Source organism: Grus americana, chromosome 2, assembly GCF_028858705.1.
Source record: "Grus americana isolate bGruAme1 chromosome 2, bGruAme1.mat, whole genome shotgun sequence".
Classification (NCBI taxonomy): domain Eukaryota; kingdom Metazoa; phylum Chordata; class Aves; order Gruiformes; family Gruidae; genus Grus; species Grus americana.
In genome coordinates, this window is record NC_072853.1 from 51,934,520 (window position 1) to 51,947,444 (window position 12,925).

The 12,925-nt window shown below is 41.4% G+C and overlaps 1 long non-coding RNA gene across 2 annotated transcripts in view; it reads left to right on the plus strand.

Moving 5' to 3' along the window:
* The window catches only part of LOC129203005 (uncharacterized), a 34,754-nt gene extending 22,115 nt beyond the window's left edge, over positions 1–12,639 (plus strand). For both annotated transcript variants that reach the window (XR_008575888.1, XR_008575887.1), the window contains exons 3-4: positions 2,901–3,053; positions 5,736–12,639. This is a non-coding gene — a long non-coding RNA (uncharacterized LOC129203005). The remainder of the gene's footprint in view (positions 1–2,900; positions 3,054–5,735) is intronic.
* The last annotated feature ends 286 nt before the right edge of the window (positions 12,640–12,925 follow it).

Sequence of the window (12,925 nt, forward strand, 5' to 3'; positions counted from 1 at the left end):
TAAGAAGAATCAGTAAATTCTGGGCCAGATGGGCTGCATCTCCCTTACTTGGTAAAGCACAAGCCAGAAAGCTGCCTGAAACTAAATGTACTTTCTCATCTGTGTGTCTGCAGTTCTGGCCCTAAAGTACAGTTCAGCAGCCTGCATATCCTATAGTGTCTTGCGGCAGACATCAGCCTTTTCAGAAAGCTCCTAGACTGACTTGTCTGTATTGTATTGACCATGTAATTTTTCTGCATGGTGATAAGAGCAGATAATTTGACATGAGTTAACAAAGCATATGGGTTGACACATGCTTGAATCTGGGCTAAGGAATAGCGTGGCTCCAAATGTCTGCTTGTTTGAAGTTCCTGCATTTTGGCTGTTAGTATTCAAATTATTTGGACATGAAACGAATTTGAGCGTAAGCATGTGCTGGGACCCAAGCTTGAAGTGCAGTGTAGAAGTACCCATGGTGGTGTCCATACCCATGCAGACTACAGTGCAAAGTCCTGTTACTGAAGCCACGTAGGAGCATCATGATGTGACCTTCTGCTTTTGTTTATTTATGGCGTTACCAGTAAAATACTGGGATAATATAGCTTGGCCTTTATATCCTATACTGAATTTGTACTACATGAGCTTAGAAAAACACCTTTTAAAGAAAACTTAAACCAAGAATATTTGTTATTACATGACTAAGTGATCATAAACACCAAGCCCTGTGTTACTATTTTTAGTCATTTTTCAGACCATAGATGTACTATACCATTTGCAGCTGGCCTGTAAACAGAACAATATTTAAGTAATTGGCAGATCCACCAAGTAAAGCTCTTACTTACACTATAAAAATACGGACCTTCTAAGGGGCTCCTACAAAGATGTTTTATATTTGTGGTCCTATTGTGAGCATACAAAGAATAGTACGGGCAAAAGGAGTGTGTTGTTAAGGGGCTTACACTGACTAAAGTAAAAAAAATGCTGACTATACAAAGTAAAGAAGAATATTGGATTTCAGAATTTCTGCTGAGTATTTTGTATAGAAAACCTGATAGTAAAGCTGTGGAGAATCCTCATCTGTGTTTCAGGGATGTAGCCCTGATCACTTATATAAAAGCATTTGCCTGTCTTGATTATTTAGGATATATTTCTTAAATTCATTTCTTTTAGGACAGAACAAGACCAAATTCCTATGTTTTTACTTCAAGGCAAAACTCCCACATTTGGCCTAAATGAAACTGACTTAGCTTGATTTATCTTTTATTTATTTTCTATGGGACATGTTGTGGTATTAATTTAGGCAGGACACTCCTCATTGTTTTCACTGGAGAGTCCTGCTTAAAACATGGATCTGCATTACACTATCCTACTGATGAACTCGGAGTGAGTAATCAGATCTGAAGGAGGAAACAACCTGATTTTGGAAATCTGTTACTTTTTATGCGTGCTTTGCTTTAAAAAAAAGAAGAAAGACACAAAGTTCGGTTTGAATTCTGCCACACAAAAGCAGCAGTCCTTTGTATTTTCAGAGAAGGGAGCTTCATTTTGGGGAAGAGAAAAAAAAAGAAAAAAAAGTGGGAAAAAAACCCTGAATTGCATCCTCCCACGAGGACCTTTAATTTAATAAAGCAGCCTCCTTGGGATTGCTCCACTGTTGCTTAGGCGCCTCGGGTGGAGGATTCTTCCTCATGAGGGGGAGGATCTTGGCCAGGCATGAGGGAGACGCTAAGGCTGGGTGTTAGGGAGTGGATTTGTCCCTGAGGGCAACGTTCCCCTTTCCAAACAGCTGTATGGATTTCCAATGCAAATTCTGTCTTCATTATGTGTATGAGAGGATTCATTTTTAGGTAGGTCAACTGTTTTGCACTCCTTTCTGAATTCCCCTGGCTAGCCTACTTGGTCCGGCAGTTTGCAGAACTGCCCACCCTATGTCCTGGTGTATACCTGCCATCCCTTTCCATCCTTGCCCCCAGGTGATGGGATGTAGGATAATAACAGTGTAAATGAATTGTTGGCAAGTTATACAAGGGTAGTCTCAGTTTTGGCTTTGGTGTGCCACTGTTGGTAATCCCAGGAAGAACAAGTTAGCTCTTTTGCCTTTCAAGATGGACCAGTGGAGTCCCCTGCCCTGCCTGTAGCCAGGTGCGGAGTGGTTTAGTCAGCTGCTACCCCAGCACCAGTCACCCACTAAATCCCAGGGCCAGACCTGCTCCTCCTTGTCACACTGCTTTGGCAATTTCTTGTTTCAGCGTCAGTTTACAAGGTAGAAGCAAAAGAGAAAATCTACTATATGCTCCTAAAGAAGTGAAAGGGAACATTCTCTGTCAGCCTCAAGATGAGCAAGACTGAAATTAAACACACATCATCATCCACCCCCACCCCAGCCTTTGCAGTAATGCAAAAGTCTTTCAAAATGTGAAACAGATGCCTGCTTTTGGGAAGCTCAATGTATACCTGTTGCACACTGCCTTCAACCCAGCAATGGATGCTGTCCAGGAAATGGCAAAGCAGAATCTAGAGTTTTATATACACAAATAATACACTCTTCTATCTAGGAGGAATATTCTATGGATATAAAATAAAATGTTATTTGTTACTAAAGTATTTCAGGCCAAACAAGCTAAGAATAGAGTCAGGAATGAGCAGGTTTGCAACAAGCTTGCATGGAAGAAAACCCTTGCTAGGTGGTCAGCATTCTTGTGCAGCATCTTGAAGGATGATTAGATACTTTCCTGACTTTGGGGAATATTGTGAAAGTCCTTTGCTGTTTTGTTTGTGGGGGGTTTTTTTGTTTGTTTGTTTTTTTAAGCGGGGATGGGGATTGGAAGACTGTATGGATTTTGGTCAGTTGATCAGCTTTGTGCTCTTGCCTCTCATGGCACTGTCTCTGATCTGGCTTACCTATTTAATTGACTTTTCAGGAGGAAGCACGAAGGAGAAAAAGCGAAAGAGCTATGGAGAAAAGGACATTGAAACGCTCTTACATCCAGCAGCAGGATTGCATTTGGCAGCACATGCATGCCTTTAAGCCAAACTTTCTCCGATTCAATGTTTTTGGCCAAAAATCAGAATTGGTAAGTACATTGCATATTGAACTCCTTTCCAAAAGTATAATGAGACTGGAGGGGAAATACTATTCAGTTTAAAAAAACCTCGATGACATTGTATTTTGATACCTAGTTATGGATACTTATTGAAAAACATGAAGGGTGGTGGTTGCTAGTAATAGGGTCACATAACCAGACTTTTCAAGAAAAAAGTCATTAATACCACCAGATGGCGCTTAAAGCATAAAAGAACCGTAAAAACGTCTGAACCGCAGGACTTCCAGTGCCATCTAGTGCCCTGGCCAGCCTTCCTACTTTGGACAAGTAACATCTCATTCAAGGAGGCCCCCCGGGATGGCCGACTTCTGAAGGAGCAGGTTACACTGCATGTGTTCATCATGTGCAACATATGCAATGGTTTGAGATGGGGACTGTGTCTGGAGGAAATGTTACCGTCTTGTAATATTCTGACTCTGTTCTTGCACTGCTCCCAAAGCATCCCACCCTCGTGGTACTGCCTTATGTGCACTTTTGGCTGTTCTCGTGGTAATTTTGAGAGCGTTGCAGTTTTGACAGTGTTGAAATTTACTATCAAAAATCATCAGTTGCAAGTAAAATGTATAAGTAAAAAGAGGTGGACTGTGAGAAGATAAATATATCTTTTCCAGTATCCCTTTCAGAGTGATACTTTGCACACTTACAAGCCTCCAATAGAAGTTTTGCAAACATTAATGAGTTGTTAATATTATGACTTGTTATTATTATAGCTATTGCCATCATACATTGTTTGCTTCCCTTTATCCTGTAACAATGAAGCAAACAGAAGGGAATGACCGTAGACAGTAATTTTCAAGGATTCATTTTGAGCAACAAATCCTCAGTTCCTTCTGCTTTGCTGCTGAGCTTGCAAATACTTACTGGCAATCTCTGTTGTTCATCACAGGGGAAAAATTTTAAAGCAAATGAACATCAAAGAAGTAGTGAGAGGAGAAGGATTGGCAGTTTCCACATTAGACTATCCTATGTAAAAAAAAAAAAAAAGACGTTTTATCTCTGAATGGATGGGACTTACTCATCTCTCCACAGCTGCCTGCTTTACGCAGTCCTCCAGCTTGCCTGAGCATGCATGTTTTCTGAGTGGGAAATGTCCTGTCCTGTTATGTCAGCTCCTTTTCTCCTGAAAAAGGAGAGCTTACAGCAATGTTCTTCTCTTGCAGAGCTATAATTTTCTGTGATGATTTTCTACATTTAGCTGCTTCCTTGCACACTGAACACTTGCCACTTCTAACAGAATGAAAATCTTCCTAGTAGTTGAAGCAGGTTAATTGCAATTAATTAATATAACAAATGCTTACAGGCATTGCCTATTAAGTAATTATTTTGCGTAGCAACCTGTTGGTCTTATGATGTTGTTCCCCCATCCATGCCAGTTCCTATTCCTCTCATGGATCACAATCATTTACCCATAAGCAACAGGCAAATACGGGCATTGTTGGCTTTTCAAGATTTTTTTTCCCCCTCCATGAGGGTGGTTGTGGTGTGCTTTGTAAAGGACACCTGAGCCACCTAGAGGGCTGAGGGTAAGGAGCCTTCCCTGGGGGAAGGTCAGTGAAGGAGTGAGAAAGAGGCTTTTCTGTCAAATGTGAGTGCCCCAGGGGCTCATTGGTTCTCCCTGGTTCAAGGGACACACAGAGACCCAGCAGGAGTCTCAAGAGCCAGCTTGAGTAATGTCTTCCTCTCAGTTTTGAGTGTATAACAAAATGAGGAAGAAAATTCCTACTTAGATCACCTTGAAAAAGTGTGGGGAGAATAACAGTCTTTCTTGCCACCATATTTTTTTTAAAACAAAAATGTTCTATTTGCTATATAATTAATATGTGGTTTTTGGCTGTGTCAAAAGTGGCATATGCAGGTCTCAGGCCCCAGTTTAAGAGAAGATAGTGACAAACACTGCACTTCTGCTAGCTTCAGTGGAACGAGTTCTTAAAATGAAATGCATGCTGGAGATTTGGGGGTTTAAGCACTTTCTATACAGTGGGGTCTCAGCTTAAGTATTTTGCTGAGTTGAGGCCTGGGACACACGTGGACCTGGACTTGCATGTAAGGCAAGGACACCCAGTAGAGTACAAGCATGACTAAGAATGTATTCCCTTGAAGACACTTGGAACAGATACTTGTGCCTGCAGTAAAGATTGTCTGATGCTTCCCAGTGAGAAAATGGGGGTAGAGTAAGTGGGAACAGATGTGGGGATGGAGAGAGAAGCCAGGGAGAACAAGAACAGCAGAGTTTTCCAAAAAGAAAATACATTTTTCTTCTGTGATTGAACTATGCTTTCCCAACTTTCATCTTTCATTTGCTCTCTAACAAATAGCTTTGAAATGTACTCAGTAAAGATCTGTCTCATCTCCCTCCCGTGGCTGGTCATAGACAATAGTCTTCTACTGTGTCACCAAAGGCTCAGGCAGATTAGGACAATCATAGGCTGTGCTGTGGATCTAAGTTTTTGGGACCTGATGACTACTCATGAAGTTTTCCAGTACTCTCTCCCTCATTTTTTTTCTTTAATGGAATTGCATGTAAAAATTACATTATTTAACTTGCAAGTCAAGCACTACAAAGTAAAAAAATATCAGAAATAAGTTGTCTGTGTTATATTAATTTGTCTCTTCCTTCTGTGTCCATGACATTTACATGATTTTTTCCCACAGGGTCCTTAACTGCATAGGATGGGCTGTATTCTCAGAACAAATCAAGTTTCTGTCAGTCTCATCTCTGGGAAAATGCAGAGGATGGACCCAAAACTACAGTCTGAGCCACTGAAAGGTCGCAGTTTGCTATAGTAGTTCTGTTAAAACCCAGCTACAAGATAAATTAATATATGCTAAAAGCAAAAGCAATCAAATGCTTTTTGAAACCTATAAAACAATGTGGTTTCACTTATGCTTTTTGAACCAGGCAGGTGGTGAATTCCCAAGTAGATTGTGTGTTGCCTGAACCCTTTGCTATTTGATTTGACTGGTAATTAAAATCTCGGGTAAATTACATGGAAAATTTGTGCTGACTGATTCCTCTCATGGCTTGGGTAGTCCAGGTGGATCAAGCAGGGGAGAAGATGTAGGGACTTCCAGTTAGAAGAGAACCATCAAAGCCTGTGGAGGTTGGCACTGGTACTTGCTGGTTCTTTGCAGACAGCACATGAAAAGCAGAGCCCTTCAGGTGCTCATTTCCAATAACTAGTTTCAAAACCTCAATGGCAACTGTGTGAAAGGTTTAATTTTTATTCATGACCTTTCTGGGCCAGTGGGGCCAAGTAGGTTTAAGTAGGTGATATTTAAAAGATCCCATTTGGTCTTCCCTTTTGGAGATACCAGAAGACATGGTTATCTCAGAAAGGATCAAATGCCATAGCAGACGTTCTTTAGAGGTTCCTGAATGGAGACCCAAGTGCCACCTGAGATTCCTGGGAGAGAGGATTGGCATGCCTAAATGCAAATGATTCTCATACTCAGGAAGAGAGTCTGGCTTTGGGACCCTGGGTTTCAAACTTGTCCTGGCAGACTTTCCTTAACTCATTTGATTCTTTCTTCTCAAAGAAAGCTGGATAGAAAAGTTTTGTCAACAGAATCGAGCTGATGAGTAGATTTTTTTATGTCTGCTAGGCTACTTCTGCATCCCTGTGTAAGCTAATGCTGACTTAAAGATTCATCTTAAGGACTTTCAAATATATCCCTGGATCCCAGCCAGATGCCATGAGCCAATGGTCCAAGAAGAAATGGTCTCCCTAGGAAAAAATGAAGAGAGGGATGTGAAGGATAATTGGTTTTACTGGCTGAGGTAAACCATAGTTGCAATATGCATGACCTCTAGTACTTTTTATGGGGAACATAGCCAAAATCTGTTAGACGCAGTTAATTGTGGAAACTCTTGTGGCAAAGAGATATTCTTACAGGTTTGCTAATCCTTCCCTGTCGTAAAAGTTTGTCTCACCAGATGAAATATATCTTTATATTCATCAGATTAACGTATAAAGCATACACTGAATTATTGTTTGAGTAGGCAAATAAGACCCTGGTGTTGCTTTGTCTTGTCATGGAAGGTCTTTGAGGCCTCATCCACACTCAGCAGTAAATTCATATTCACCCTTGGGGTGATCTGGCAGAGAGGAGAACAGGAGGGGCAGTGCCGCTGCCACCCTGCAATAGCAGAGGAGCTGCTGGCGAGGTTGGGCTGTACAGCCTTTACCTCTGCTGTAGAGATGTTTTATTAATGCACTTTTAGAAGTAAATGTAGCCATTTGTCTTTTTGCATCCTCTTCTCGATAGTGGATGTAACTACATTTCAGGCAAAAGCTGAGCAAGGAGAAACTTTTTTCCAAGACAAAAATGCTGAAGTGATGACTGTCCACTTGAATGTAGACATAAGGAAAGGCTGAAGCAGATCTGTCCTCCTTTATCCTTTCTGGCATCGCCCAAGAAACCTTGTTCTCCATGTAAAGAAACAGAGTTTATATAAAGCATGAGAGAGCCCCTGAAGAATGTGGAATTAAGATTTATTTATTCGAGTCCTTATTTTTGCTGATGTAGGTTATCCCAGGATATTCAGTGGATAGGAGGCTAAAAACTTGGTACAATGATGGTTGGCTCAGAGATAGGCCTCAATGTTCATATAGGGAAAACAAAAGCTTTCCATATTGTGCGTAAACCATCAACCCACTACTCCTCTGCTCCTCTCAGAACATTGGTTTCCTGCTGCCAGTAATGCACATCAACATACCTTATAAAAAATGGCTGCTTAACCTCATTACCAGAATTACCTGTGCCGCGTAGCAGTTCCACAGATCTTTTACTCTCCTCTCTCGACCTGCCTGTGCTGGATTCCTTTCCCCCACTGTTACTACAGTTTTTCTTACTTATAAAAAGAACACACATCTTGTCTATACACATCTCATATGCAAATCGGCATATGAGGGAAAACTTGGTCTTTAGAGACAGAAAACTTGGTCTGAGACAGAAGGAAGTGCACCCAAGATACTTGCACTTTTAACCTGCTTTCATACAGAAATACATATTCTCATCATGCTGCCTGTGTGCCTATCTTTCAGTCCTCTGTAACTTTTGAATTTGCTGACTAATTTCTGTCTACTTGATGAAGGAAACTTGACATTAATTTCTTCTGTGTTCAGTGAAAATTAGTAGCCGAGCAGAGTTGAGGGGCCTGACTTATTTTTCTGCTGAGGGAAAGACTTTATTATGAGTAAAACATTATTTCTGGGCATCAGAAAATCCACATGGGAGAGAAAAAGAGCTGATAGATGCCTCAACCACAGGAAAAGTTTCAATCAGAGTTTGCATCTTATTAGACACAGGATAATTCAACCACAAGACACAAAGCCACAGGAAACTGGACTTCATTTTCTGTAGCTACTTGTTTTCTTAAATCAGAATGTTTGGGGTTTTCCTCTCTCTTCACTTCCAGCGAATTATTACTGTGCTGTGATCCTAGACTTTGAACTTACAGCATCTTTATTTTTTTAACTGTAGCTCCCTTTCTATTAGTTTGTAATACCCCATCAATGTAAAAGTTAGTTGTGTAAAATGTGGTTAGTAAGTCTGAGTATTAAAAATGTTTTTGTGACATTTGTGTACTGATTAACTGTAGACTTTCATTATGTTTAAAAATAGTAAGGAAAAGTACTTTTCCAAGGACTGATTTCATTTTCCAAACAATAATGTGTGTGCAACTTATTTCTAGTAGATACTATGGTTATGATTACATCGAGATTTCACTATAGCTCTCAGCTTACAATTCCTTGAGAAAAAAATTACACTTTTGACTTAAATTGTCTCTATTTGTTTAAAGCCTTGAGGATTAATTTACTTTGGGGGCATTGTTATTGTTTATTAAGTTATTTCTTTGGTTAGTATATTATTTATTCAGTGAGATCTGTTTTCACTGCTGGCTTACATATGGGAGGAAAAGTGTCATTTTTAAAGCAGAAACAAGTGAGATTAAATATTATTTGTATATAGTTCTTCTTTTCAGTGTCTGTGTTACTTCCTAAAAGAGGCAAGAAGGAAAAGGGTAAGACTTTCCAAACTACTACATGTGGGAATTACTCGACTTACTGTCTCTCTTTTCTTTTTTTTTTAATTCCTTGTAGCCAGTAGGCTGGTGCATGGCATGCTTCTTTGTGTGGTAAATCCAATTCAGTCCAGTTCAAATCACCATCCAGTTCGGTACTGCCATTTAACACTTAAATACCAAGTTCCTAGTCATACCCAGAGGAAGCAATGTAGTTAAATTAAGCTGTCCCCGGCCTGAAGAGCTATTGTGAAATAATGAATATTCCATAATCAGGAAACGACGGAGTAGAGCATGCAAGTCTTTGAAGCCTCATGAAGTTTTGGAATTAGCATCTGTATCAAAGTCTAATTAATGTTTCCTTTCTAAATTCATTTTCCATCTAATTGGCCAAGCTTTGATTGGGAACTGGAAATGTCATCCAAAAATATTTCCTCTTACAAGACTACTCTAAGCAGAGTGTTTGTAGTCTGTCATTATATTCCCTGTTCTGCGCTTTCCTCCTTCAAGGATTTTCAGCCATAGTCATTGTATTGAAATAGCTTCCTCTGGGCAAATTTTCAGTCCAAACTCAATTGTAAACTGGACTTTATTTTGGGTCAACGTAACTCAGATAAAATAATGGCACCCTGTGCTCAGTGTCAGTGCTACATGTCCACGTGAAGGATTTAGACCGGTGGAGTTGAGCTCCCTGCCCACCACGCAGACAAAGCCACGGTTCAACTCCCAGCTTCGGTGAACCATAAACGAGGGACAACCTTGTTTAACATATCACTGAATCTGATTGATATGTTAATATCATCCAAGTTCAAAGCAACACGTCCTGGCAAGATAAATGCTATTTTTTTCCTTGTAATTTACCATTTCCTTCTTCCGTAAATCCAGCAGACGAAATAACAATGGAGAGGGGGAAGGGGGCTGGGTTGGACCGATCATTTTAAAAACTAAGAATGCTTTGGCAAAGTCTCTCTAACCTGTTACTGTAAACATCAGCAGTCCTGTCACTGTCTCGGCCCGTATAAATACGTTCATGGCGCCCCACCTAAATCAGTGAAATATGTACATAGTTCAGACATACAAGTTAAATCCCACCAGCAACAATAAAGAGTAGGAACCCGAGGTCTTTTCCCAGGTTTTATCTTTTGCAGGCATCAGTGCTGAGAGCGTAATAATGCAGTTACTAAATCCTTCTCAGCCCGAATCCTGCTTCCTCTGTTTGTGTGGCACTTCCTCCAAGTGTTGTGGCTGGGGCAGCGGAGCTGGGCCGAACACAATAGTCCTGGGCCGAGATTGTTGTCACCTGTCCTTTTTTGTCTCTCCGTTTTCGACCTACTACACCTAAGCTTGAATAGGAAAGCCTGTGGGCAACTGCTTCTTCTACAAAAAACAAAACAAACCAACCAACCAAACAAACAAACCTGCATTTACTTGACATGAAAAAACAAAGTCCTGCTCCGTGCAGTCAGGCCTGTGCTCTTTCTCCCATTGAAATCAAACTTCTCCTCCGAAGCGTGTGTTGCCAGAGACCCAACCAGCGTATGCCGTGCTGCTCGAGAAACTCCGTGGTCATTCGTTGCTTATTGTATCAGTGGCTATTTTAGAACTGTGGGAGAGAAGTGTTCAAAACTAAGTCCTCCGTGACTTCAAAGGCACTGCTGGCGTGACTAAGGGCTAGCACACATTTAAAGCCTCCTCCTGGAGCTGCATTGGCAGCGTGAGGGATGACAACTGGGATGACAAACCAGGCTGAAGCCTTGTCCTCCTGGGCTGCTTGAGGGGGCTGAAAAAGAGCTTTTACTCAGCCAGAAGATATTTTGTACTGATAGATTTCCAGCTGATTAGGTGACAGGAAATGTTTAGTCAACACATTGTCAGAGCACCCACTTATGTTTTGTTGTAAGGTGTTAGAAATAGTTCGGGGGCTCCACAGCACTGCTCGTCTCTCCCCATCCAGATTTCACCTGGATTTTTTGAACTTAAGGAGAGAGCGTTAGGTGATCAGGATGATGGATTGACAGGCCTGAATAAGTTATAAAGTGGTGTGAGGTGCCAAAATGGTACCTTGGACAATATTACAGGCTGGACTTAATCGCACAGCCATACGTTCCCAGGTCCCACCTGCGGACAGTTCTGCAGGGCAGGGCTGCTCCATTCTGCACTAGCTGAGGCTCTCCCGGCCCCAGCCAGGACCGGCCCCATCACGATAAGCTGTATTAATTGGGGTGGGAAGTCACCAGGGTGTGGGATCACTCTGCTAACATCTATGCTTGGCAAGGAGCGTAGGTGTCCCGCAGTACCGGCTGGCTGGGCTCCCCTGGGCACCGAGAGCCCCACCATGCCACGGCTCTCACCCTGGCTCAGGCCAAGCGCCTGCAGCGGGGATCTTTGTTAGGAGAGTGATGGAGGAGGCTGGTTCCCTACAGCACTTCCAGCATCTTCTCTTGCCCTGGGCTGGCACCAGGGAAACTGGGGAAAGGCTGCCCTTTGCGCTTGGTACAGGGATGCTGCTGAAGCACTGCTGACAGCTGAGCTGGTGGCATCTCTTGAGCTTTTATGGGGCCTTCTTCCAGACACAGATACGGGTGGGGGATTTGGATTTACTGGCTGTGTCCTGGGCTGAACCCAGAGTAGGCACCCAGGGTACTGACCGATGCCTCATCCACTTGCTCAGGAGAAGGAGGTTTGTTGTGGGGGAACTGACCGGCAGCGCTGCTTGAGTGATCATCCTTATTAATGCTCAGATGATTGTTTGTGTTCCTTACAGTGGGAGGGGGCACAGTTCCTTCTTGGAGAGAAACACTGGCAATTTATGCTGCTTGGGGAAAATGTAAATAATTACAAATTTCCATCCTACCGTCCAAGAAAGACAGCATCATTTTATACATTTGTTTTGGTGCGTTATAATTATAATCACTATTCTGGAACGTTATTGGAAAAATTATTGTTCTTTCTAAAATGTTAAGTCAGTTTAATGACTAAAAAGTTAATAAGGCTCTTGTTCTTCTCATTATTTATTTGTTATCCAATTACTTCACAAAATTGGATCTGAAAATGTAAAATATATTTTTATGGAATAACAAATGCTACAATTAAGTTTTGAAGAGCAGATTGTTTTTAAATTCCTGTGGAGGACATTAAAACTGAATTAAAATATTAAAAATGAAATCTGAAAATGAACAACAGCATTAGAGGGGAATGAAAACAAAAAAAAAGGAATGAAAACAAGTTAATAAAATTGTTGATAGTAGAAGGGCAGGCAAACATTAACCCTTTCACCTCCTGAGCTGTCTAACTCACCTCTTGGTCTCGGTTACCCGCTTAAGGACTGTATGACACTCTGCAGAATTAAACCAGCCCAGGCCTGGTTCTGATCCCCCGCGGCTGTAAAACTGAAGCAACTATTGTCACCAGTGGAGCTGCGCTGGTGAAGATCTGGGTTTAGTGCATGTAATCATTCCTTTGAAATTTAATGCACTTTACAGTTACTTGCCTGTCTTTGATGCATGCAATAAATTTCTAGTTAAATGGATCCAATTCTATATACAGACAAAATTTTGTTGAACTGCCAGTCTGTAAAAAATGAAATAAAATAAACATACTGATATTTCTATGATGAAGTGGAGTCAGTTCCTCTTTCCTGAAGTGACTGGGAACCAAAGTCAAAATCCTGCTGCGAGAAGCTTGGTGTCTTTTACATCTTGTACAACAAGACTGTGTCCTGTTGGGCTCCATCAGCCACTATATCTTTTGCAGTTGAGAGCTCTGTCATCGTGATAATCAAAGCAGAAAAAGGCAGTAAGAAACCTGATATGGGAAG